Genomic DNA, 27,662 nt, shown 5'->3' on the forward strand with positions numbered 1-27,662 from the left:
TTTTCTTTTCTTTTTTAAAGTAGGCTCCAAGCCCAGTGAGGAGCCCAAAGCAGGGCTTGAACTCACGACCCTGAGATCAAGACCTGAGCTGAAATCAAGTCTGACACTTAACTGAGCCACCCACATTTGCCAATATTTTTTAAGTCTTTAACATTTTTGCTAATTCGACAGGTATGAAATGCTGTCTCTTTATTATGTTAATTTGAATTCCCTTGAGGGTTTTTTTCCCCCTTTTTAATGGTCGTGCATATTTCCTCTTCTGCAGATTGTTAATTCCATACTCTGCTCACTTTTCTATTGGATTGTTTTTTTTTAAAAAAAGATTTTATTTATTTGAGAGAGAAAAAGCTAGCAAACACGAGTGAGAGAGTGAGAGCAGGGGGAAGGGGGAGAGGGGCAGAGGGAGAAGCAGACTCCCCACTGAGCAAGGAACCCGGATGCGGGGCCCCATCCCAGGACCCCAGGATCATGACCTGAGCTGAAGGAAGATGATTAACCAGTGGAGCCACCCAAGCACCTCGTCTTTGTCTTTGTCTTTTTTTTTTTTTTTTTTAATTCATTCATGAGAGACAGAGAGGTGGAGAGACAGGCAGAGGAAGAAGCAGGTTTCCTGCTGGGAGCCCAATGTGGGACTCGATCTGGATCCCAGGATAACACCTTGAGACAAAGGCAGACGCTCAGCCCCTGAGCCACCCAGGTACCTCGTTTTTGTCTTTTTTTTTAAAAAAGATTTTATTTTAAGTAATCCTTACATCCAGCATGGGGTCTGAACTCACAACCCTGAGATCAAGAGTATCATGCTCCACCGACTGAGCCAGCCAGGTGCCTCTGTCTTTTTCTTACCGAATTGTAGAATTCTTTATTTTTCTGGATTCAAATGCTTCATTGGTTCTATGCATTGCAAATGTCTGTGATGTGGAACTTGGAAACTGTTAGGAAAAAAAAAAAGTTACCCTCTGCCCTGGGCCCTAGGATTTTGCTAGTTCAAGAATAGTTTTTATGTGAATTTCTTGACTTGCAATTCCCTCATCTCTCAGATTGTGTGAATTTGGGCCTCACACCCACACTGGACACAAGCTTGGGATTTGGATGTCTTGTGAGACTTTTTTTTTTTTTTTTTAATCTGCCCAGGCCAGAGACAAGCTTCCTTGCCCTTACCTGGGCTGCTGGGTACAGCTGCCCGCCAGGGCCCCTGCCTAATGCCAGGCCTGTTGTCTCGTGCATGCCCAGACACGTCTCCTGTCCCAGATTGGGAATTAGGCCCTGCATATCCTTAGCTGCTCTTTGGCTCCAATATCCTCTTGCCTGCAGGCCCACCTCCTGTTACTACCCCACTCACTACTCTGGCCCAGGCTCCAAGCTCTCTTTTTTGTTCCTAGCACCTGGGGATTTCTCTCATCTTCCATTTGAGCTCAGATGTGAATGTTATAAATTCATATTAGAGTTTAACCAGCATTCCCATGGAGTCTCAGTTTAGAGGGTCGGCAGGGGTACTGGGATTTGGACGTGTATCAGTTTATAAGAGCCAATTAAATTTTCAGGAATTTTGAGCCCATTGCTACACATCACCACCATTAAAAACTACATTATAAAAACTCACAATTAAATAAGTTATCATAAAAACAAGGCAATAAAAACTCAAAACTTAACACTTGCAATTTATTGTACTTTATTTAGGAAAATCTCTGTCTTGAATCTAGTTTCTTTCTCTTACGGTGCATACTATTTGGACAACATGGGATGTGATTTTCTAAGCCACACGTGGGAACACAAACAGCAGAATGGAGATGGAAGCTTCCCGGTAAATGTCCTCAGGTCACCATATGGAATAGAACCAAATGCCAAGAATCACTCACCTCCAATGCTCCTTTCGCACACACCAGCAGGAGAGGGAGGCGCTGGAGGTGGCTTTGCACAGATGAGCTAATGAATCTAAGATGCACCTAGAAGGTTTTTGGTGTTTTGAAGCATATCGAGTTCTATCAACTATCACTCTGGACAAATTTCTTTTTCTAGTTGGTAAACTAAAATTCCGTGGTATTCCAATCTTATGATAAATTTCCCCCTGGTTTTCCAAGTTTGATTTTTGAGGTATTGGCCAGGGACAGGGGGGTCTTCTTCACCACCTTTGGTTTTCAAAGTTCGCAGTGGTTAAAGGAGCAGAATTTATAGCCTGATCCAGGGGCGTTTTTACATATCATATTCTGCTAGACAAGAAGTGGCACAAAATCCGAAGTGCCCCACGGCTTGGACTGTGAGTCAGATTTAAAGATGAGGTCATAAAGAAGCATGTCAATTCTACATAAGATTCACTACATTTCTTTATGGCAAAATACCAAGCAAATCTGGCATTTGTTTATGAAGGTAAAAGTGAAACCTTCAGCCCAAGCCCAAGGACTTTTGAGGGGCTGGGACCTGCTCCTGGCACATAGTCAGCACCCAACAAATGCTTTGAGGGTGAAGGAAGGAAAGAACAACAGGCAGGCCCGGAGGACAGAGTCTGGAACCTCATCCACACAAAGATCCTTAATTTGAACTCTCACTCCCAAGGAAGTGACTCATAACTGCTATCTGATGGGGAATAAGAAAAATATGTGTTTCTATTAGCACATTACATAGAAGAATAGTATTCATCACTGGGGCATGATGTGTGTTTTGATAAGTTTAATGTTTAACATAAATATAAGGGCCATCTGTCATCTCAGATGCTGGGCTCTCCTTGGCATCAAGGTTTATCAGGGAACTTGAATTCTTTTCTTCATTGGTGTGGAGGCTCACATGGGACTCCAAAAGCAGAAACTTCATCATCGAGCCAACATTTACTGAGTGCCTACTGCATGCTGTAGTTGCAATAAAAATATGCCCTAGGGGTACAGGATGAGAGACAGTCAGAAGCATAAACACAGGGTTACAACACAAAACTGCCAGTGTCATAGGGGCAGGCAGTGGCCCTGCTTCCCAGAGGAGGGGCACAGACCTCATGGCACAGGGTAGGGAACATTTTCCCAGAGGAGGCGAGGAGTGAACAGAGAGTTGGAAGAAAAGGTTCAGATTTGCTAGCATTTCAAACTTTCAAGGCTCTCCCTCCCTCCTGACTTCGTGTGGCCCTACAGTCTTTGGTGAGTGTTTGGGTCAGAGGGGATGACAGTTAATTTTATGTGTCAACCTAACTGGGCCTTGGCACCAATGGTGCTCAATTGTTTGGTCAAACACTGGTCTAGATGTTGTTGTGAAGGTATTTTTTAGACGTGATTAACATTTAAATCAGCTGACTTTAAGTAAAGTAGATGAACTTCCATAATGTGGGTGGACCTTGTCTGATCAGTTGAAGGCCTTAAGAGAAAAGACTGAGGTCCCCTGATGAGGATGGAATTCTTCTTCCAAATGGCAGTGTAGAAATTCTGCTTGAATTTCCAGCCTTCAAACTCAAGATTGTAATATCAACTCCTGAGTTCCCAGCCTGTCAGTCTGTCCTGCAAATATCAGACTGGTAAACTCCCACAGCGGCATGAGCTAATTCCTTAAAATAAAGCACTTTAAATATATATATATTTGTATATGGCAGCCCGGGTGGCTCAGCAGTTTAGCACCACCTTCAGCCCAGGGTGTGATCCTGGGGACCCGTGATCGAGTTCCGTGTCGGACTCCCTGCATGGAACCTGCTTCTCCCTCTGCCTGTGTCTCTGCCTCTCTCTCTGTATCTCTCATGAATAAAATAAAATAAAATCTTTAAAAAATATATATATATATATACATATACATCCTATTGGTTCTGTTTCTCCATATGACCCTAATACAGAGGGCTTTATATTTAAACCACAGGGTTGGAGGCTGGGGCCCCAGCTGGATGCCTTCAAAACAGGAACACAGAACACAGCTACCCTGGAGGAAATAAACCCAGATTGTGCATGCCCTAATCCCAGCTCCACTTCTCTGTTTCTTTGTTCTTGTTGACTCACTAACTCTGGGGCATAACCTAATCCCAGGATATCCTGGCAGCTTTTGCTGGATTTGGTCCTCAAGCAGCCCTGCCCAGCCTGTCACACGTATGCCCCTTTTGCTCCTACTTTCAATCCCAATCTGCCAAGTGGTGGTTCCTGGCAGCCCTGCCCCGAGGGTAGCTACAGCAGCTTACGCTTGCATTTGCATGTTGTATACCCTCAGTCCCTCTGCGGTCCCTGGGCAGGTAGGTCTAGAGAACACACTGTTGTTTTACCTGCATAAATTTGCATTTTGAATCGGGAGAAAATTTAAGACGCCAGGCATTAGTAAGCGCCCCTCCCAGTTACCGAGGGCATTGGGCCAACCACTATTGAGGGTCTTGTCACAAAATATTTTAATTAACTGTGATTCCCCACATTCAACTCCCAACTAGAGAGAATAAATTGGGTCCTTCATCTTTGAATCTTGCTTTGAAAATAATAGGGGCTCCATAAATGCTCGTTACAATGTCAACAATAGGTGAGGATGAGTGTTTAATATGTGTCAGAGCCTAAGCATTATATATTATCCATAATATATCATATATTTGTCCATTTAATCCTCACAGAAAAATCTGAAATGGTGTCTGCTGCTATTATTCCCACTTTACAGATAAGGAAGCTCAGGCACACAGAGTGAGATCGTTTTACTAAAGGCAAAAGAACTAGAATCAAGATTCAAACTCCTGCTCCAGAGGCCTCCCTCCTGACAATACGCTGCTGATATAAATCCTATAAAGTCTAGAACCACTTTGATAACATTCGAGGTCATCTCGCCACATCTTCCTACAATTTCCAGGAGAAGGACAAGAAGGGTTTATGGAAAGAGTCCTGATGGGGAGTGGGGAGACCCAGGTCCTATAACTTTGAACTCAGCCTCCTCATTTATAAAATAAAGGACTTGGACCGGTTGCCCTCTTGGCCCTTGTGCAGTGCACACACTGCGGGAGGCTCTGTCCCAATTCTTGGCTCTTCTCTCTACCAAGTCTTGATAACCTGGCTTATCACTCAGTCCACACTTGTTTCTCTGACTTTAGCTCATTAACAATCCCTTTGGGGTGGTTTGCATGGCCTTTTGGGAGCCGTAAGTCCCTCTGAGACTCCAAGGAAACCGAAAGCTCATCCTCTTGGGGTAAAAAAAAAAGGACATTTTAAAAAAAGGATTCATTTATTTGTAGAGAGAGAGAGAGCAAGCATAGCGGTAGAGGGAGAAGGAGAGGAAGACTCTCAAGCAGACTCCCTGCTGAGCGCGGAGCCCGATGTGGGGCTTGATCTCATGACCCTGAGAGCAGGACCTGAGCTGACACCAAGAGTTTGTCGCTTGTACCACCCAGGTGTCCTCCCCCAAATGTACATTTTCATAACCACACACCTCACACGTGACTTCAGGACGTTGTAGACCGAGATGCTGTCTATCCGTAAGGCCCCAGGTTAAGATCTCAGCCCAAGACAATGAGCAAGAAGTAGCTGAAGTGGATAACAGCCCAGACCGAGGATGTGCTCAGGGGGAAGGGTGAGCTCTGGCTGAGGGGGCACCGGGCCTGGGGTGGGGGCGGTGGCAGGGGTGCCTGGCCTCATCCTGGCCCCCCAGTCAGCCCAGATTGGAAGCCAAGCAGCACAGGGGAGGAAGGTGGAGCAGGGCGCCCCACGGGCCTGCCCGCACCTCACTCTGCTCAACTTGAAGCAGCTTCTGTGGACACTCTCTGGGCCCTGTCCCCCGCATTCCCCGGCGGAATGATGGGGCGGAACTCCACAGCTCTAGTGTTTTGCCATCAAGTAGCATTTCCCTCTTAGCTCCTTTTGGACAATCCTGTTGCTCTATAGTTTAAAAGCCAGAGCAGGATCTGGGGCCTGTGTGTCAGATGTGCGGCCACCTTCTGGGTTCTCTGGGCGGGGAGGGGGGGTTCTCTGCACCCTCAGTATTTCGAGAGGAGTGTAGGTGGGAGGCAGCCTGGCTGGGGATCAGAGACTGTCAATGCAGAGAGGGGAGGACGGTCCCCCATACACTGCAGGAGACCCTTAATCTTCAAACCCCATCTCCCCTCGCCTGCCTCAGTGCCTGAGATGCCACAATTTGCACCCCTTTCTGGTTAAGATAGAGACTCCTTATTTCACTGCAAATATGTTTGTGTTTCTCATGAAGCCATCGTCCGTCCTGAGGAAAGCTGGCTGGCTCAGCTCCTCGTCAGCTGGCATGAGAGCGGTGGCCAGGGCCTGGGGGTGGTTTGCTGAGGAGCAGATACTGACCTCACTGTGCCCTGACACTGCTGGACCCTTCGACATGGAGAGAAGAGACTCAGGGTCTCAACCGGGAATAAAAATAGGTTCTCCCAAGAAAAAAAAAAAAAAAACAAAAAACCTCCACCAGGGCCTCACATGCCCTGCAGGGGAGACCAACTGCGAAGACAACCGGCTCTCGCATCCTCGGCGGCCTCCTCCCGACACACCGGGCCTGACACACCTGGCCTGACACACCTGGCCTGACGCACCTGGCCTCTTCCAGATGCGTTCCAGCCGGTGCCCTGCAAGTGTGGCTGCTTGCTCCATATGTGGGAGCCCCTGCTTTTTAAGAGGAGCCTCACTTAATTCAATACCTTAGGGTCCTGCAGGCCAAGAGATAGCCGTATAGATAAAACCCCAAGGAGCTCAAGGCTTTTACCCTAATTGCTTCTAAAAATACTTTTTGGAAAGGCGAGCTGAAGTTCAATGTAATACTTTCAAACAGACCCTAAGGAAAAGCTATAGCGGGATCCTTCTCGAACACTGTAACCGTCCGATTGTGTGTCTCTCGTGCCGGATCTTTAGCCCCGACTCCTTAATGCATGGCCAGACTTTCTGCAGCAGAGCTCGTTTTGCGCAGCCAGACTTCGGGCCTGTTGCTCCCCATGACACAGCCTGTCAGCTCTCCAGCTCTGTTCACTCTTCGGTCCTTGGAGGGACAATTAACCCATCTTTCTGGAGCAACAGAGCCTGACTCTTTGCAGATTAAAGTACTGTTGTTTGCTATAGGGAAGAAAATGCACAGGAGACCTGAGGAACTGATGTCAATGTTAGGAGCTTAAAGACCTGTAAGTAAACAAGGGGTTGGGTTCCATTTGTGTGTTTGCTTTGAGTTGTCGCTCTGAGATATTGCTTTCTTTGTGTTTGCTGAGGAATATGTACTGTTTTCTTAAAAACAGACCAGGAAAGTGGCTCTGGGTTTTTTAAAAGCATAATTATTTGAGTAAAGCTATTGGTGTGGATGAGATGTGTTTTCCGTGGAGAACAAACAAAGCCAGGGATAAGCCCATGGGGCAGGATTTGGGGGCGTGCTGAGTGACCGCTGGCTTGCAAAACAGGGCACTTCGGCTACTGTCCCACCGAACATGACTCATGTTAAAATAGATTGTTTTGGAAGCGGCAGTGCCTGCATGCGTTTCATTCTGGGAAAATAGAGTTCAGGCAAAATCGACCAGTGAATAAATGGGCATTCCTAGGATGGTATTGCTACACTAAACAATGTCTTGGAAAAACCAGTGCTTGCTAGTTTATTTTTAATGCAATATTCGGCCTGTCTGAGACAAGCTGTGGTCGAGTTAGAGGCTGTTTGTGGAGATTATGGGAGGCCGCAATAAGTACCGAGTTTCTCTTGTTTTTTTTTTTTTGTTTGTTTTTAATTTACCCTTTTGTTCTTAATCCTCTGGGTGGAATGTGCCTCTTTTGTTCTTTGCTGCTCCACTTCGGCAAGGGGTTCCTTTGAGTAGCCTGGGGAATGAGTGCCCTCCTCTGGAAAATTTACTAATTACAAATTCAGGAAGCGTTGCTCTGGTTGCCAAACAGGACCTGTATTTAAATGTTCTCGGGAGAGAACACAAAAGAAATTATAGTAGGTCTCATGCATTAAAAGGCCTGCATTTATCTTCATAGATATAAAAGCTTGTTTTGGAATTTTCAAAGTGATTTGGAGAGACAAGGAGATCAATTATTTTAATAGTTTTTCTTATAAAGGTATGACCTCACTTTCTAGCCAAAATTTCATTTTTAAACCTAGTGATTTATTTTTTGCTCTAAATTACTTTTAAATGTATGATTTAAAACTCCTTCCTTTTAAAAGATTAGAAGCAAGATGAATAATAGCAAGGGCACATAGGACATTTTTTTTTTCAGCAAAGATAGGTGGATCTTTAGTATCACTTCAAGAAGATAAATTATTTTTTGTAAATCCCAAATCAAATTATTGTCTTGCCTGTCAGTAATTTATCACAGAGTACTTAGGACAATATCCTCCACTCCCCTAAAGTGCTATTTACCAAAGATGAATCTGTCCATAATGAACATTGAAGAGTGAATACTCCATTCTTTCTTTTTTTTTTTTTTTTTTTCCACTCAGCAGAGGAGGGGAGACTAGAATCCTCGTGGCCTTGCTATTCCCTTAATCTTATCTGTGCGCGTTTTCAGCTTGTGGATCATCAGCAAATTTCAGATTTACCGCCTCCTAACTGAAGACCTTGGATAGGTCATTTGGCTTTTGCAAACCTCAGTCTCCCCCTTTGGGACACGGGGATACTAGTGGTGATGATGGTGGGAATGAAATGAGCTAATCTATGCTTGGTGCTGAGCACTGCACCTTGCATTAAGAAAGTGTTCAGTAGGGGATCCTTGGGTGGTTCAGTGGTTAAGCGCCTGTGTTTGGCGCGATCCTGGAGTCCTGGGATCGAGTCCCGCGTTGGGCTCCCGGCATGGAGCCTGCTTCTCCCTCCTCCAGTGTCTGCTTCTCTCTCTCTCCCTCATGAATAAAAAAAAAAAAAAGTGTTCAGTAAGTATTAGCTACCACTACCATCAGCATCAAAATCACTGTCTTTCTCTGCTCCTTTCTTTTCCACCCTTTTATTATAAAATAAAACCTATAGAAAATCCCCAAAACATGGGCAGCCCGGGTAGCTCGGTGGTTTAGCATCTGCCTTCAGCACAGGCGTGATCCTGGAGTCCCAGAATCGAGTCCCGTGTCTGGCTCCCTGCGTGGAGCCTGCTTCTCCCTCTGCCTCTGTCTCTGCCTCTCTCTCTCTCTCTCTCCCTCTCTCTCTCTCTGTGTCTCTCATGAATAAATAAATAAAATATTTTAAAAAAAGAAAATCCCCAAAACAAACGCAGAGCTTAACGAGTCATTGTAAGGTGAACACCCACATAACCAAAAGAGCTGGCCACCCCAGGCTTCCCCTGTTCTCCTGTTCTCACCTCGATTCTCTCCCTTATGTGAGAAGTAACCACTATGCTGATTTTTATCATGGTAACTTCCTTATTTCTTTGTGGTCTTTTTTTTTTTCTTTTTAAAGATTTTATTTATTCGTGAGAGACACAGAGACACAGGCAGAGACACAGGCAGAGGGAGAAGCAGGCTCCCCAGGGAGACCAATGTGGGACTTGATCCCTGGACTCCAGGATCATGACCTGAGCTGAAGGCAGATGCTCACCCACTGAGCCACCCAAGTGCCCCCTCTTTTTGGTCTTATCACCTAAATGTGCATACCTCCACACTATACATTTTTAGTCTGGGCATCCCCCTCCTCTCATTTTTACATTTTATGTCTTTTATTTCATTTTTTTAATTTTTAAAAATATTTTATTTATATATCTGAGAGGGAGGGAGGGAGGGAGAGAGAGAGAGAAAGAGAGAGAGAGAGAGAACGAGCAGAGTGAGAGGCAGAGGGAGAAGCAGTGCCAGATGTGAGGCTCCATCCCAGGATCCTGGGATCATGACCTGAGCTGAAGGCAGATGCTTAACCAACTGAGCCACCCAAGTGCTCCTCTTTTAAGTTTATTTTAATCTATAGGTTTCCCTCCATTCCTCTCTTTCTTCTTCAATTTATCTGTTGAAGAACCTAACCTGTAGAGCACCTCAGAGTCTATATTTTGCCAACTGCATATCCATGCTGCAATCCAATATATTTCCTGTCTGCTGTATGTCCTGCAAATAGGTAGCTGGAGCCAGGGGCTGGGTCAGACTTATATTAAATGCTTTCAGCAGGGCTGAAGGTGGAGGTGTATTCTTTCATCAGGAGGCAGGTTATCCTTGCTTGTCTTTTTGTGATGATACCAGCTGTTAAGTATCAATGTCAAGAACCATGAATTCACCGGGGTCTGCAAAATACTGATATTCTAATTTCACCATTTATTTTCATTTATTATTTGGAATTCTTTCATAAAGTTCTGCATCCCTTCATGTTGCTTTTGGTTTCTCAGTGGCACAGATCACTTGGAAGAATTCTAATTTTCTTTGCTTTAATTACCAGTTTTCAAGAAAATGAATTAGTTCCCGTGGTGATTTTATTTTTTTTATTATTTTTTTTAAAGATTTATTTATTTATTCATTCATGAGAAATACAGAGAGAGAAAGAGAGAGGCAGAGACACAGGCAGAGGGAGAAGCAGGCTCCATGCAGGGAGCCCGACATGGGACTCGATCCCGGGACTCCAGTATCATGCCCTGAGCCAAAGGCAGACGTTCAACCACTAAGCCACTCAGGCATCCCCATTTATTTTTTTTTAAAGATTTTATTTATTATTTGACAGAGAGAAGGAGAGAGAGCACGAGAGCATGACCAGGGATGAGAGGGGGAAGTGGGCTCCCTGCGTGCCTGACATGAGGCTCCATCCCAGGACCCCAGGATCATGACCTGAGCCAAAGGCAGACACTTAACTGACTGAGCCACCCAGGTACCCCTCTCCTTCATTTACTTGTATACTTGTTCTTCATCTACATTGTCTGTACATACAGCCATAACATACTATATACTCTCCTTTTAACCTTCTTTTAGTTCTACAAGTAATCTGGGTATGTCTAAGGTGCCTCACCAGTGTATCTCTAGTCATTTTGGTTTCCAGAGACTCATTCTCCACTTGATTCCTCAGGAAAGGCTCATGGAAGCAATATCGCCTGAGTCCCGGCATGTTGACAACAGTTTGTACCTTTTACATAAAAGTCAATTTTGCTAGCTATAAGATCTTTGCTCACATTTTCCTTCTTCAGGTGTCTTAAACATATTATTTTATTCCAATTTCTTGTAATGAAAATCTGATTTTCTTTCTGAGAAAGACAGCATAGACAGCAAAGGATTTTTTGTTTTGTTTTCTTTTTTTTTTTTTTTTAAAGTCCACTATTTTTTTTTACCGGAATATATCTTGGTGTCGGTTATTTAGAGTCAATATTCTGGATATGTGTTATGTCTGTCATTATGTAGTCTTAATCATTTTTACTGCAGGGAAGTCTTTTCAAATTATAGTGTTCTGTACTTGCTCCTTTCTCTTGCTTTGAAGTGTTTCTTTAGAAATTCCTACTCTCCATATGTTGGATCTTCTTTGTTTCCTTTTCTTTTTTTCTTCTACTTCTTTGTTTCCAACATTTGTCACTTTCTCCTAAATTTTTAGGGTATCTTTCATTTCTTTTTGATTCTGAAAAACCCTTCATTTTCACCTTCTCTTTCTAAAGCATTTTCTGTTGTTTTGTTCAATCTATTCTTCAATCTTTTAGTTTAGTCCTCGTTTCTAAAATGATTTTTTTTTTATTTCTAATTCTTTCTGAATTCTATCACCTCATTTTTGAGTTTGTTTAATTCTGGTTTACATTGTTCTTTTATGTCTTTTATAATTTTTCTTCTCATCAACAAGAGCTTTTTGAGATAAAATTCTCATATCATACAATGCACTTATTTAAGTTGTACAGTTCAATACTTTTTAGTATATTTATGGAAATGTGCAGCCATCATCACAACATTAGACCATTTTGCCACCCCAAAAAGAAACTCTATGCCCACTAGTAGTTATTCTTTATTTCCCCTCAACTTCTAAGGCAATCTCAGAATATGTTCCATCTTCATAGATTTCCCTATTCTGGACATTTCATATAAATTAAATCTTTTATAGACAAAAAGAGGCCGAGACATAGGCAGAGGGAGAAGCCAGCTCTCTGTGGGGAGCTTGGTGCAGGACTCAATCCCAGGACCCCAGGATCACCACCTGAGCCAAAGGCAGGCACTCAACTACTGAGCCACCCAAGCACCCCACAATATGTGCCCTTTGTGTATAGCTAGCTTTTCCACTTAGCACAGTGTTGTCAAGGTTTGTCCATGTTGAAGCAGGTATCATTAGTTTATTCCTTATTATGGCCCAATAATAGCCCATCGTATGGATATACCATAATTTGTTTATCCTTTTAGCAGTTGATGGACATGTACATTGTTTCTACTTTTTGGCTCTTACCAATAATGCTGTTATGAATATTCATGTGCAAGTTCTTGTGTAGACGTATGTTTTCAGTTTTCTCAAGTCAATACCTGGAAGTAGAAATGCTGACTCGGGGGATGCATGGGTGGCTCAGTGGTTGGGCGTCTGCCTTTGGCTAGGGGCCTGATCCTGCGATGCCGGGATCGAGTCCCACGTTGGGCTCCCTGCATGGAGCCTGCTTCTCCCTCTGCCTGCCTCTCTCTCTCTGTGTCTCTCATGAGTAAATACATAAAATCTTTTAAAAAGCAATGCTGAATTGTGTAGTAACTGTACATTTTACTTTTTGAGGAACTGCCTAGCTGTTTTCCAAAGTGGCTGCATCATTTTACAATCCCACCAGCTATGTATGATGTTTTCAATTTCTCCATATCCCTGCCAACCCTTGCTATTGTCTTTGTGATTATAGCCCTCCCGGGGGTGGTTTCGATTTGCATTTCCTCCAGAGCTAATGATGTTGAGCAGCTTCTTTCTTGTGCTTACTGTCCATTTCTATGTCTCCCTTGAAGGAATAGTTAGTCAGTTGTGTCATTTTCTTTTCTTTTCTTTTCTTTTCTTTTCTTTTCTTTTCTTTTCTTTTCTTTTTTTCTTTTCTTTTCTTTTCTCTTTTCTTTCTTTTTTTAATGATTATTTATTTATTTGAGAGAAAAAAGGCAAGAGGGAGTGGCGGGATGGGTGGGCAGAGGGAGAAGCAGATTCCCTGCTGAGCAGGGAGCCTGATGGGCTTAATCCTAGGACCCTGGGATCATGACCTGACCTGAAGGCAGATACTTAACTGACTGAGCCACCCAGGCATCTCTAGTTGTATCATTTTCTTAATGTATTTTCCTTAAAATTTTATTTATTTCAGGGAGAGAGCACATTTATTTAGAAAGAGAGCAGGGGGAGGGGCACAGTGAGAGGGAGAGAAGCAGACTCCCCACCCCCCACCCGCAGTGTAGAGCCCAATGTGGGGCTCAATCTCACAAACCTGAGCTCATGACCTGAGCTGAGAAACTAAGAATCAGTTGCTTAACTGACTTTGCCAATCAGAGGCCCCATCATTTTCTCAATGACTTTTAAGCTCATTTTGAGAGAGAAAGTTATGGCTATGATTTTTTTTTTTTTTGTGGATTTTTTTTTTTCTGGCATGCTTACAATTTCTGTAGTATAGCTGTTCAACATTTATTGCCCTTTTTTCCCTTAAGGACTTTATATGGAATTAGACTTTTTCTGCTGTGCATTTTTAAGGAAAATTAATTTTCCTTAACTTTTAGAAGGAGGCAGGGTAGCTTTTCTATCTTCATAGAGCTCCCTCTTGGTTTCCGATTGTACGCATATGTGTAATTTGCTTTCTGGTACTGTCTGGCTCTGTTCCCCCTCCAGCACTTTTATCTAGACCTTCCTTCTCTATGTTGTCCGTGTCTTACTCTATGTAATTGCACAGTTTCTCCTCTGTGTGGCGCTCCTTGCCTGAAGGGGCTCTGGCTAGACTCTGGGCAGTTCATGGGAGTTAGACTGAGCTGACTATGGACCTCCTTCATTCACCTGTCATTGGACTGGATAAGTCCCTTCCAAGTCTCAGCTACTCCTCTCAAATTGTTCTCAGAGAACACCTAATGGGTACTTTGTAGTTCTGTTCAAAGGTCTGTCCGTCGCCTCATTGCCTCCTTTTGCTTTCTCCTGCACAGATGCCATAGGCCTTGTGGCTATTTGCTTGTGGTTTGGGGTTTGTGGGGATGGCTCAGATTCCAGTCTCATGGTAAAAGATGTCTGTGGATTTTTGGTTTTGATACTTAGTTGCTCAGTCTGTTTTTATGAGGGAATTTGGTGTGACTTAAACACTATGCTATCACGGTGCCTGGCTGGCTCACTGCATGCAATTCTTGATCTCAGGGTGATGAGTTCAATCCCCACACTGGGTGTAGGGCTTACTTAAAAATAAAGACAAAACAAATAAATAAACTCTATGCCATCACCACTTCCACCTTCCTAGGAAGACTCCCTCTTGGACCATTTCACTGATAGTGAAATTTAATTGCCCTTCTCTTTTGCTCTTTACATTGAACTTAATTCATCTGTCTAGTGCACACTCAGGTTGAGGTTGATAATCATATTCAGGATCATTAGTTACTTCAAATAGCATATGTTCTTCATCACTAGAGCTAAATGCTATGGGTGCTCTGGGTTCTTTCAAATCACACACGTCAGTAAGCAATCCTCAAGGCCAGTGATTCAGCAGGTCCACTCAGCGCCTCTGACCAAGAGCTGAGCCACATCGGATCAGGCTGGGACTCATTTTCTGGTCCTTTTGCATGTCTACTATACATCTTGCTGATATATTACCTCTTGCTGAGAACTTACTAGGGACATACTTTGTGAAAATTTCGGATTTCCCTTCCTAACCCACGTGCTAAACGTCTGGGATCCAATGGATTCTGTGGACTCTATACAAGCTCACAACCTCCAGAACAGGGATAACCTGAGTCTAGACTAATCTGCTGTGATTGAATTGTTCTTGTAGTCATTAGCTCCATAGGCATTTATCAAGTGCCACCTATATACCAGACACACAGTGCCGGATGCTAAGAATATCAAGATAAATGTGATGTGCTCTTGCCCTTCCAGGGATAGAGAAGGATGATACACAAATATTAATTGTGATGCAGGGAAATAATTGTTAGGACAGAAATGCAGACCATATGATATGCTATGGGAAAGGTGCAAAGAAAAAGGAGCAACTAACTGTTAATAGGAATTCCTATGGCAGCAAATAAAGCTTCACGTGTTCTATGTCCTAACATAAAAGTATGTGTATTTGGCAAAGGTGAGAATGGAATACACAATTATGGAAATAGTTTTTGCATTAGCAGAAGAATAATGGGCATTTTACGTTGTTAAATTTTTATTGTTATTACTTTTCAATAATGGATACTGTTTTATACATGTACACACGCACACATACATACACATGCATGAACGTGACTCAGCTAGTTTCTTGATGCACTTTTCACGTGTAGATAAGCAAACCTCTTGGCCCTGATGGTAGACACCTAGGAGGGTTTCCCTCCTCTTTCCCTCCTCCTGTATAATAGCTGGAAAACACCATGGGACTTTAAATGTGTCACCATCGCTATGATTTTCAAAAGAGAAAAGAACTAGAAAAAGCTGCGAGGAAAACGACTGGTGTAAATCCCAGACAGGACAGTTTTGGAGCAGACGCTAGAAAGGGAAATGCCAAGCAGGTGTCTTCAGAGTCATAATGGGACCTTTCAACAAGCCTGGCAGGAGGCATCTTTGTGACTGAGAGATTCATGGGACATTCAGGGATGGTCACGTGCAGGGAATTCACAGGCCCTCCGTGGCAGAGGGACAGAGAGACAACAAATGCAACTAGCCCAGAGGTAGTTCTCTGGCTGCACCAGACTGGGGAGAGCAGGGGGATTTTAATATGGGGATTTTTTTTTTAAAGATTTTATCTATTTATTCATGAAACACACAGAGAGAGAGAGGCAGAGACACAGGCAAAGGGAGAAGCAGGCTCCCTGCAGGGACTCGATCCCAGGACCCTGGGATCATGAGCTGAGCCAACAGCAGATGCTCAACCACTGAGCCACCCAGTGCCCCCAATATGGGTTTTAGAGAAAATGACCCACGTGCACTCTTCATAGAGACAGAATAAGAGAGGCTGAGCTATGTTAGAAAGGGAGAGACACTCGATTAATCTTGGACTTAATCTAGGAGGCTTGTCAACCAGGGCACTAGAAACTACATTCTGGTCATTGTAGCATCAGCTGAAGAAGTTCCCTAGAGCCCTGCTCCCACCTTCCAGCACCTGCTTGCGTTCCCAGCTCTGTGGGAACACAGCCTGCCGTCTGAGCAGTGTCAGGAACTGCAAACAGCGAAGCAGGTACCTCCCTTCCCTGCCCAGCCAGACTGTATCTCAGAACCATGAATGAAAGTCTGGCCGCCTCCTGAGGCTGACATTCTCTAAACCAGCCTCTCCTGGCTCACGCCCCCCACCCCTCCCAGAACGCTGAGGCCGATTGGCAGGATTTTCAGGAGACTGCTAGACGGAGTGTGGCATCAACTTGGCATCAAACTTACCAAATTACAGATAAAGGATTTCCGTGTGTCTGAAAAATCTGAATTTTTCTAAATCAAATTTGATTGAACATGTCTCAAGGGAGCTCTATATTATTTTTATTTTATTTAATTGTTAAAGATTTATTTATTTATTTATTTATTTATTTATTTATTTATTCATGATAGACATAGAATGAGAGAGAGAGAGAGAGAGAGAGGCAGAGACACAGGCAGAGGGAGAAGCAGGCTTCTCCGACCTGGAGCCCGACATGCAGGGAGCCCGACGTGGGACTTGATCCCGGGTCTCCAGGATCAGGCCCTGGGCTGAAGGCGGTGCTTACCGCTGAGCCACCCAGGCTGCCCCTCTATATTATTTTTAAAAATAATTTCAGTGGGAGAAAGAAGGAAGGGAAGGTTTTGGGGAGGGGGTGTGTTTCCTCCCATTATTGAATTTTTTTAAGAGGCTTTTTTTTTCATGGATTCAGTGGCAGAGTGTAGACAGACACATGGCAGGTGTTTGACATAAAGGATATTTCAGTCTGATTTACTGGGTATGGGCATCTCAGGAGCGAGGGTGGGCATCGGGGGTGAGGGTGAGAGCAAGCATGAGCAGCTGTTTCTCCAGCCAGAGTGGCTGGGAGGCTCCCAAGGGTGGAAGCTGCTCCCCAGATTACAGGGGACCGGCCTGGGATTCCAGGGACCTGCAGCATCTGCCCTGGAACAATTTACCATCCAGCTCCAGCCAAGAATCACTGACCGCGAACACGGGATCAAGTGTTCCTGGGACACAACAAAGGCCGGTGTTGGTTGAAAGGGAGAAAATGCCAAACAATCTCGTTAGCATCAGCATTCCTATCATCACCCTCTGAACTTCTTTTTGGGTTTGATTTGGTTTCCTGCTATGGTCATGTGCAGCCCTTATCTGAACAAGGACACCCTCCCCTGGTCTCTGGGATCTGGCTGGTGGCTGGCAGCTTATCTGAAATGACAGAAGCTTCTATGACTCAGAGAGCTAAGTGCCTCTTTTCTTCTTTTAAACAAAAGCCTTTGGTAGCAGAAACGCTCATTTCTCTCTTGTTTCCTGCAAAGCATGAAATATATGCACCTCCTCCAAATTCTGAGGGTTGCAGAATCCTCTGCTGTGACAATGACATGTTTACTGTGCCAGAAAACGTCTTGGTTGGACTAAATGAAAGTGTGTTGCACTTAAAATCTGATAAATAACTATCTGAATACACAGAATGAGATAATCATCTTCGGTACCGAATCTTTCTTTTCCCCTGGAAAGGATTTATCACAAAGCCTTTCACAGAGCAGGGTCCATTGTTCTTTTATGATAAGAAAGAGCCTATAGAGGTTCAGCTAGTGGGCCACCTGAGCTCAAGTCTGGCTTTGCTATTTGTACCCACTGGGATTTGGGGTGAGCTAAATAATCGCTTTGTGCCAAACTTCCTCATTTGTGCCATGAGCCTGCTGCACTGAGCTGCCCTGATGATTCCATGAGATAAAGCCTGGAAGAAAAAGAAAATCAGCCTAGTGCCTGGTACAGAGAAACACCCAGTAAATGTTAGCTATTATTATCAAGTTTAACAATCGTTTCTAAACAATTTTACAAACCGGTAAATGCAAATATAGGCAATATAAACAGGGAGGGATCATTCTTAAACCCAATGAATTAAAAAAAAGAAATTAGGTGCCATAAAACACGTAATCTGAAAGAGGGCCCCTGTCTCTACTCCCAGGGTTGTCTCCTACCATGTGCCGAGAGAATGCAGAGAGTTCATTGCTTTCATCATCCGCAGGGGAAATGATTTTACGTCCAGTATCTGCCCTAGAAATGCCCATGCCACCGGCAGCTCAGCATACACACCATGCATTTGCAGACCAATGAATCCTAAGCCTTGATTTATGTTGTGTCAAGTTGCAGACACAGGCAACAGGCTTCCCCAAACACACCAAGGGGGGTGGACACAAGGCCGGCCCCAGCTGGTAGGAGTACAAATCCGGTATGTATGGGGCTGTGAGAGGGGAGAGGGCAAGGAACACTTGGGGTAGTACACAAGAAGAATCCTCTGCCCTCAATGTTTGGGTTTGCCTATAAAGTCACAGGGCCTAAATATAAGTCAGTGAAGAGTTGTTGTTGTTTAAAGTTTTATTTATTTAAGTAATCTCTACACTCCACATGGGGTGCAAACTCATAACCCTGAGATCAAGAGTCATGTGCTCTTCCAACTGAGCCAGCCAGGTGCCCCAAGTCAGTGAAGAGTTTTGATAAGCACATTTAAATCATATTTTAAAAATATACACACCATAAAATTTGTCATTTTAACCATTTTTAAGTGTGCACTCTTGTGGCACTATGTACTTTCACACTGCTGTCCCACCATCACCACCATTCACCTCCAGAAAGGCATGTTCTTATTGTGGCTGTTGGGTACAGAGGATCAAGGATGAAATTTTGTTCAACAAAATGTCAGAAACCCAGAGCAGCTGGGGGGCTCAGTTGGTTACATGTCTGACTCTTGATTTTAGCTCAGGTCACAACCTCAGGGTCATGAGATTAAGCCCCAAGTCAGGGGTGGAGGTGGGGGTGGAGCGGGGGGGGGGGGTCCATGCTCATGGGGAGCCTGTTTGAGAGTCTCCCCTTCTGCCCCTCCCCCTGCTCGCTCGCTCTCTTAAAATAAATAAATCTTTAGAAAAAAACTGTCATAAACCCATGTCATGTGTGTCCATACCATCAGGAGAAACTGAGGTTTAATAGGAATTCAAAGGAAGGGATGCCCCTGTGGGACACAGGCTGCTTAGCAAGAGTTCTGAGAAACAGTGAAACCAGGATTTCGGGCCTCTGGACCACACAGCCCTCACCAGGTTCCTGCGGACCCAATTCCCACTGTGGTCGCTCTGGACAGAAGGGAGCAAAAGTCAGTTAGGCTTTGCTTCTGGCCCTTTGGCAAGGCCTTAGTCCCCTACTTCGTTCCCTCTTGCTCCTGACTCAAAGGACGTGTTTCCATTAAGCCTTTCATTAAGTGTCATGCAGGGCCTTAATTCCTGCTTCAATTTGCAACCCAGGAACCTTTGGTACCCACAGGTCTTCTCTCTTTCTCTCTCTCTCTCTCTCTTTTTAAAGATTTTTTTACTTATTCATGAGAGACACAGAGAGACAGACACAGGCAAAGGGAGAAGCAGGCTCCCCACTCGGAGCTGACGTGGGACTCGATCCGGATCCTGGGATCACGACCTGAGCAGAAGGCAGGCACCCAACCGCTGAGCCACCCAGGTGTCCCATGCAGCTCTTCTCATCCTCAGGTCACACTCCCAGCCTCCTCCAGCCCATGGTCCTCGCTTTTCCCCAAGGTGGTCCAGTGTGAGATCCTGAGTGTTGGAGCCAGACAGGCCAGTTCCAAGCCTTGCCCTGTCACAGTCACGTGCCCTTAGCCACGTCCCAGCTGTCTCCTCATCTACAAAATGGGAATCAGATCCCTACCTCCCAGAGTCTGGGACAGCTGCATTGAAAGTCTTGCAGAGGGCCCTGGAGTCGGTGCTCAGAACAAGCCAGTTTCCCTCGCTGGACAATGCATGGCCCGTAGTGGAGTGCGTTGCACTTCTGATTGTTTTCTTTTCCTTTCTTTGTTCTATTCCAAAAATGTATTGCTATTCAATGTAGTGGGTCCACGTGATACACTTTTGGGGCTGTAACAACGAGAAAAGGCTACAGGTGAATGGAAAGAGCGCAACAAGGACACGAAGCGGAGCGCTAGGCACACAGTAGGTGTGCAGTTGCGGTTGTCAGACTCTGCACCGACCAGGAGGAGGTGAGAGGGCTCTGAGCTTCTCCAGAAGGAGCTCTTGTTCCCTTTGGTCAGAGATGGGACCATCAAATTCACACATTTTGTGCTTACAGATCTGTATACTAAGACCAAAGGCAAAAGAAATGCTGATTTCTCACATGATTTTTTTTTTTTTTCCTGTTGATAGGTCACAATAGTCAGGAAGAATTTTGAGCACTTGGCAGTTTTGCACCTTAGTGCTGACCTAGAAGGAGAGAGGGTGTGGCATTTACAGATAAGTAACTGAAGGCTAAGGTCAAATGAATGGAGGATCTAATTAGTTTCCTAAACAGAGAAAGGTCTGGTGCCTGCCTGGCCCCGCTGCCTTCTGAGGGTGCTGCTAGCTCCAGCCCGACGAGCTCTGGTCTCTGGCTTCTGTTAATGTCCCCCTTAATCTCAAAGGACATTTCTCTCTAACTAATACTAATAAACAATTTTAATGTTTAGATAAATCAAGTGTGCCTTAAAAGGAAAACCGTGAATTTAAGCCTTGTAGTGAAATAGGCAGCTTAGTTTGCTGTGAAAAAACAAGACTGGAAATGGTGAGAAACCAGCAGAGTCAGCCAGGCTAGCCCTCGGTGGCTGTGTTCCTCCTCTCTCAGCCCATATGGTGACACTCCTATGGGCTCCCAGCCCAGAGGGTGGCAGTCAGGATACGCGGTTTCCAGAACATAATGGGGCTAAATGAAAGGTCTCTAACTCCAACTTTCAATTATAGCTTAGAAACGGTTTTAGTAATAGAATTGAAGCAGAGATCAGCTAGGGGAAAGATGCGTAATCAGATTTTCCATCTCTGAAATTGCTCTGGGGGAGGGATCATTCATTTATTCAACAAATATTTGTCAAAGATTCACTATGGGGACGCCTGGATGGCTCAGTGGTTGAGCATCTGCCTTTGGCTCAGGAAGTGATCTCGGGGTCCTGGGATGGAGTCCCAAATTGGGCTCCCCACAGGATTCCTGCTTCTCCCTCTGCCTGTGTCTCTGCCTCTCTCTGTGTTTCTCAGAATAAATAAATAAAATATTTTTTTAAAAAGACACACTATAAAAAAAAAAAAGACACACTATGGTCCCTGGTAATGGGGTACAGTGGTGAATGCACACATGACTCTGTCCACATGGAGTTTATAGTCAAGCACAGAGGAGATGGGCAATAACCAAATGACTCTGCAATTCCACTGTGTATGGGCTATGAATTAAAGATCTAGCAGGGTGCCGTGGCAGCTCAGCTGCTTAAGCATCCAGCTTCAGCTCAGGTCATGATTCCAGGGTCCTGGGCTCCCTGATGAGTGGGGAGTCTGCTTCTCCCTCTCCCTCTGCCCCTCCTCCCACTCTGCGTGCTCTCTCTCTCAAATAAATAAACATCTTTAAATTTAAAAAATTACAAGCATATTTAGACACTGTTAAGAAAGTCTTAGATAAATTTTGTGGATTAAATGTGTAGAGAAACTTCCAGTGTAAAACCATCTTAAGATTCTGAATAAAATATAAAGACCATAATCTTCTTTTTTGTCAGTTAAGGTACAATTTACATATAATGAAATTCACTGATGTTAATTGTACAGTTCAATGAAGAAAGAATGAATGTATACAGTCACATAGCCACCAGCACCACCATGGTAGAGCACATTTCCATCACCACACAAAGTGCCCTGTGCCCTGTGAAGTCAATCCCTACCCCCCATGCTCCGTCCGTATCTGGTATTTTCAGTATTCCCACCGGAAAGCACTCTTACCACAAGCACACCTAATTGGCATGAAAGCAAATCTGCCACAATAGATGACATCAAAAAATAAAAGGGAGACATTCATTAAAGAGGACATAATGGAACATGAAAATTAATAGCAAAATGATAAAGACTTGATTGCAAAATACAAAATATTTGAATATGTGAAAGATGTGCATAGATTCATGGCAAAACTATGCAAATAACTGATTTAATTTTGTGGATTGTACCCAAGCATTTGTCTTCAAAATCTTTTGTTCATAGTATTATCCTTTGTTTTTTCTTTTTGATTCTGCCTCTTGTTCAGCACCTCACTTTCTTTAAATTTATTTATTTATTTATTTATTTATTTATTTATTTATTTACTTACTTATTTACTTACTTATTTATTTATGGGGAGGGGAGAGAGAAAGAGAGACAACCCATGAGTGGCTGGGGGGGTGGGTGGTGAGGAGCAGAGGGAGAACAGAGAGAGACAAGCAGACTCCCTGATGAGAGTGGAGCCTCATATGGGGCTCTATCCCAAGACTCTGAGATCATGACCTGAGCTGAAATCAAGAGTTGGACACTTAACTGATTGAGACAACTGGGCACCCCAGCATTACATTTTTTATTTTTTCACTAAAATTTTTTCCTAACATTTTTTCCTACATTAAAAGAAGTATCAGTTTCCAAATACCAAGATGCATATGTATAAATGACCTTTGTATTGCATGGCGAGAGCCTTCTGCTATTGTTGGTTCTTGATGCATTGTCACATGTCCATTGATAGATGTTCCAAAATCCTACTGGAAATGTGGGTTCAAAACTTTGCACCACTGTATAGACCATTATGAAGGTAAAGATTTAAGTAATATAAAAATGGGAGTACTGCATCAATGGATAGATGAAACTCAACCGTCATTTTGTTATCTTTTTAAAATAAAACTATTTATTTATTCATGAGAGACAGAGAGAGAGAGAGAGAGAGAGAGAGAGAGGCAGAAACACAGGCAGAGGGAGAAGCAGGCTCCATGCAGGGAGCCCGATATGGGACTCGATCTCAGGACTCCAGGATCATGCCCTGAGCTGAAGGCAGAGGCTAAACCTCTGAGCCACCCAGGGATGCCCATTTTGTTATCTTTTATGGCAAAATTTCCCTCCAGTCAATGAGTTACACAATGAAAACGTTTATGGCAAAAATACTTGCAGGAAGGATGCTTATGGCAAGACTACAGAAACCAACCTGATCCCTGGGAACCATTGATTCACTTCTTGTTACTATAGTTTTGTCTTTTCTAGAATTTCATATAAATGAAATTATACATTATGTAGATTTCTGTGTTTGAATTCTTTCACTTAGCATCATGCTTTGAGATGTCTTCATTTTGTCATGCATGTCAGGAGTTGGTCCCTTTCTATTGATGAGTGGTATTCCACTGGATGGATATACCACAGTTTGTTTTATTAATTCGCCAGCTGATGGACATTTGAATTGTTTCTGGTTTTGAGTTGTGAATAACGTGGATAGAAATATTCACCTATAAGTCTTTGGGTAGACATACATTTTCTTTTTTTTAAAGATTTTATTTATTCATGAGAGACACGGAGAGAGAGAGAGGCAGAGACACAGGCAGGGGGAGAAGCAGGTTCCATGCAGGGAGCCCAATGCTGGACTCGATCCCGGGACTCCAGGATCATACCCTGGGCTGAAGGCGGCACTAAACCGCTGAGCCACCCAGGCTGCCTTACATTTTCATTTCTTTTGGGTAAATACTTAGGAATGAAATGGCTGTATCTTATGGTAAGCAGAATTCTGGGAATGACCCCCGAGGACCTTCACCCTTGTATGACCTTCTCTCCTTCGACTGTGGGTGGAACAGGTGAATATAATGAGATATAACTCTTTTTTTTTTAAATTATGATAGTCGCACAGAGAGAGAGAGAGAGAGAGAGGCAGAGACACAGGCAGAGGGAGAAGCAGGCTCCAGCACCGGGAGCCCGATGTGGGATTCGATCCCGGGTCTCCAGGATCGCGCCCTGGGTCAAAGGCAGGCGCTAAACCGCTGCGCCACTCAGAGATCCCTGATATAACTCTCTTGATTATGTTACCTTACAGGCAAAGGGAGATTCTCTGTGTGGGCCTAATTTAATCACATGCACCCTTCAAAAGTGGTAGTCAAAAAAGGAAGTCAGAAAGATGCTAAGCGCAGGGTGGTTCAGTGAGTCCTTACTGGCTTGAATATGGTGAGGGCCCCTAAGAAGGAATGTAGACACTGTGCAGGAGGTGAGAGGAGTCTCCAGCTGATAGCTGGCAAGGAAATGGATACCTCGGATCTGCAGCCAGGAGGAACTGAATTCTGCTAACAACCTGAGTGAGCTTGGAAGCAGATTTCCTTCTGGAGCCTCAGAAGAGGACTCAGCCCAACACCTGGACTGCATGCAGTCTTGTGATCTTGTGATCCTGCCAGCAGACAGCCCAGCCACAGTGTTTCAGATTTCTGACTTTCAGAACTATAGCTAATAAAGGAAGGTAAATTTTAAGCCACTAAACTTGTGGTAATTTATTATAGCAGCAGAAAACTAATATATATGGCATATGTATGTTTACCTTCATAATAAAGTGTTAAATTGTTCCCAAACATGGCTATACCATTTTTATACTCCCACCTACGATGTATGAGAATTCCAGCTCTTCCACATTATTGACAATACTTGATATTGTCTTTTGCATTTTTAAAAAAAGACTTTATTTATTATTTGTTTGTTTGACAGATAAAGTGAGAGAGCACAAGCGGGAGGAGTGACAGAGGGAGAGTGAAAAGCAGACTCCACTGAGCAGGGAGCCTGATGTGGGGCTGGATCCCAGGACCCCCAGGATCATGACCTGAGCCAAAGGTAGATGCTTAACCCATTAAGCCACCCTGGTACCCCTGTCTTTTTCATTTTGTAGCCATTCTTGTGAGTGATATTTCATTGTGCTTTTAATTTGCATTTCCCTAGTGATGAACAATATTAAGCAGCCTTTCATGTTATTATTTGCTATCCATATATCTTCTTTAGTAAAATGTCTGTCCATAACTTTTACCCACTTTTTAAATCGTATTATCTTCTACTTTGAAAGCACTGCTGGGCTGGCGGCAAAGTAAAGGGAATAGAAAGCAAAACTATGAGAAAGCCTGATTGCGCAAGGGTAAGAAAGGGTGGAGCAGGCCTTTGCTGAGAGGGGTGGAGGAGAGGTGTTTGCCAGTCCCAGAGTCAGAGTTTAAATGAGTCACATGCAGAGGGCAGGAGATAAAAAACATGTGGCTTAAGCAGGATGGGAGGCCAGAACCCCTGGAAGACCAAATAATGGTCATACAAGAAAACAACTTACCTGAGTAAGATGTTACCTATCACAACTGTGATGCTGGTGAAATACAGAAAAATCTCCCTCAAGGAGTCCCAACTGCAGGCTTCCACTCACACGTGTTTGAGCCCGAAATTTATCCCTTTTAGAGAATGTAGTATAAATGGACCTGAAAACTTTAAATTGAAACTCTATTTTAGAGTGGCTCCATGTTAGAAGTGCCCCCACATCCCCAATTCATCTACCTGGTCATTGCACCATAATGCAGGACTCAAAGAGGAATCCACAGGTAAAGTTCTAAAGTACATGAATTCACAATAAATAAAAATCACTGAATAAACAAGGACTAGTGACATCATGAATGAAGATCATCTGAGACAATAATACTGGACCGCAAAGATTAATACCAGAATGACTGGATACAGAATATGAAATAAGTGTGTTTAATATTTTTGAAGAGATAACAGAATAAAAGCATAACAAGGACAAAAACATTCAAGGTTGACATATTACCTAGAAAAGAAGTAAAAATTGCATGACAGCTGATTACTCAAGGGAACAACACAGCCAGGAGACAATGAATACCTTCAAAGTGCCAATTGAAAATAACCATGAACCTAAAATTATATGTTATGAAACTATATTTCATTAAAGAAATCAAAATAAAGATATTATCAAACCAAAATGAGCAGATCTGAGTGACAAAAACCATCACTATGAATCTTAGGGATGTACTTCAAGGAAAAAGAGAATGATCTCAGAAGTTTCCGAGATGCTAAAAGGAATGGTGAGGAATATCGGCAAAAACTGGACAGATGTAAATAATATTGCATATAGAGCATGATAATGTCTAATTGAAGGTTTAAAAATATCCAAGGGAGGGGCACTTGGGCCATGGACTCTTGGTTTCGGTTCTGGTCATGAGTCCTGAGAGCAAGCGCTCAGCAGGGAGTTGGCTTGAAGATTTTCTCCCTCTGCCCTTACCCCCACTCTATAGTGCACACATTATTTCTCTCTCTCTCTCTCAAATAAATAAATCTTTAAAAAAAATACCCAAGGAAGAATTTAAAACCTGTTAAAAGAATAGCTCCCAAATTGGAATTTGATATAATGAACACGTTCTCTGTTCTTCACACCTTACACCACTTAATTCTCCCAACCGCTTTATGAGGAAGGTGTTATTATTAGCCTATTTTTCAATTCAAAAGATACACATAACCTTGAAGTGTCACCAGAGACTTTCACCACGTCTATCAGATGCTGAATCTATTCTCTTGAGCACTCTACCACTCTGCCCTCACTGGCAATAGCTGTTGTGGAAAATATAGGCAAGTATAAAGAAATATAGAAAAGTGACGTAGGCAAGCATAAAGCCAAGAAGTCCCCTGACTCATGATTATCACATGTATAGTGTATGTATATGTAAGTACACAAAACATGTCATTTTGAAAAAGATTAGGATCGTACCTATTTGTTGTTTTGAATCTCATTTCATATTACTGGTTAATATAATATTCTAACTATAATTATCTTGCTTTTAATTATTCGTTGGAAAGATATTTTTAAATGATTGCATTGCTTAGTATTTTTTAACCTCTTTACCCCTACTCGCATCTTCTACAATGTTCACTCTTAATTTTTGTTAGAAGTGAAGATAATCTGTTTCAATACTTTTATTTTTTCAAATTTGAAACGTATTAGGTGAGGGAGGTGGGGTTTTCTACAGCTGGGTATACACTTTTTTTTTTTTTTTAAAGATTTTATTTATTCACAAGAGACACAGAGAGAGAGGCAGGCTCCACGCAGGGAGCCAGATGTGGGACTGGATCCCAGGACCTGGGGATCAGGGGATCACTACCTGAACCAAAGGCAGATGTTCAACCACTGAGCCACCCAGGTGCCCCGATATATACATTTTTGTTTTCAAGACCTTCATTTGCAAATAAGCATCTGTGTCATATGATCACAAAATTATGTGCTGCAAAGGAGATTCAGGGTAGAAAATGTGGATTTTCAAAACATACAAATTAGATAGTTTTGACAAGTCTTTATTACAAAATTTTCCTGTATGTATTCTTTTATATAAACTATAACCTTAAGATACAGAAATGTAATTTCTTTATGAAAATCGGGAAAAAAAGAAAATTGGATGCATATGGAACTTCACATAAGTGCATTTATGAGTTTAAAAGAGATGCATTTGTACTTGTGTGTATATATGTGCACATGTATACATATATGCAAATATATATTTCAGTCTCAAGCCAGAGGCTATCATCATGTTATTATAATGTGAATAATAAAATCTCATTAACTCAAATATGCCACTAATTTTAAGCTTTTAATTACTCAGATATGAAATATACAATTTATAGTAAGGAGAAACCAATACCAGTATGTGTGTGTATTCAATCCTGTTAAGCTTTGCACAAAGCACTAACTTGTTTCATTTTCTTTTTTAGTACTTGTTTGCTGTTTGAT

The 27,662-nt window shown here is 43.1% G+C and overlaps 2 long non-coding RNA genes across 2 annotated transcripts; one reads left to right on the plus strand and one right to left on the minus strand.

Moving 5' to 3' along the window:
- Window positions 1-521: 521 nt before the first annotated feature.
- Window positions 522-27,445, plus strand: LOC140603103 (uncharacterized). The gene is made up of 4 exons (XR_012006157.1): window positions 522-697; window positions 10,529-10,672; window positions 24,608-24,730; window positions 25,382-27,445. It is a non-coding gene; the product is annotated as an uncharacterized lncRNA (long non-coding RNA).
- LOC140603104 (uncharacterized) lies at window positions 7,567-25,352 on the minus strand. The gene is made up of 3 exons (XR_012006158.1): window positions 25,209-25,352; window positions 8,587-8,745; window positions 7,567-7,817 (listed from the first exon to the last, which is right to left on the minus strand). It is a non-coding gene; the product is annotated as an uncharacterized lncRNA (long non-coding RNA).
- Window positions 27,446-27,662: the final 217 nt, after the last annotated feature.

The sequence above is a fragment of the Canis lupus genome, chromosome 13, assembly GCF_048164855.1.
Source record: "Canis lupus baileyi chromosome 13, mCanLup2.hap1, whole genome shotgun sequence".
NCBI classification, from domain to species: domain Eukaryota; kingdom Metazoa; phylum Chordata; class Mammalia; order Carnivora; family Canidae; genus Canis; species Canis lupus.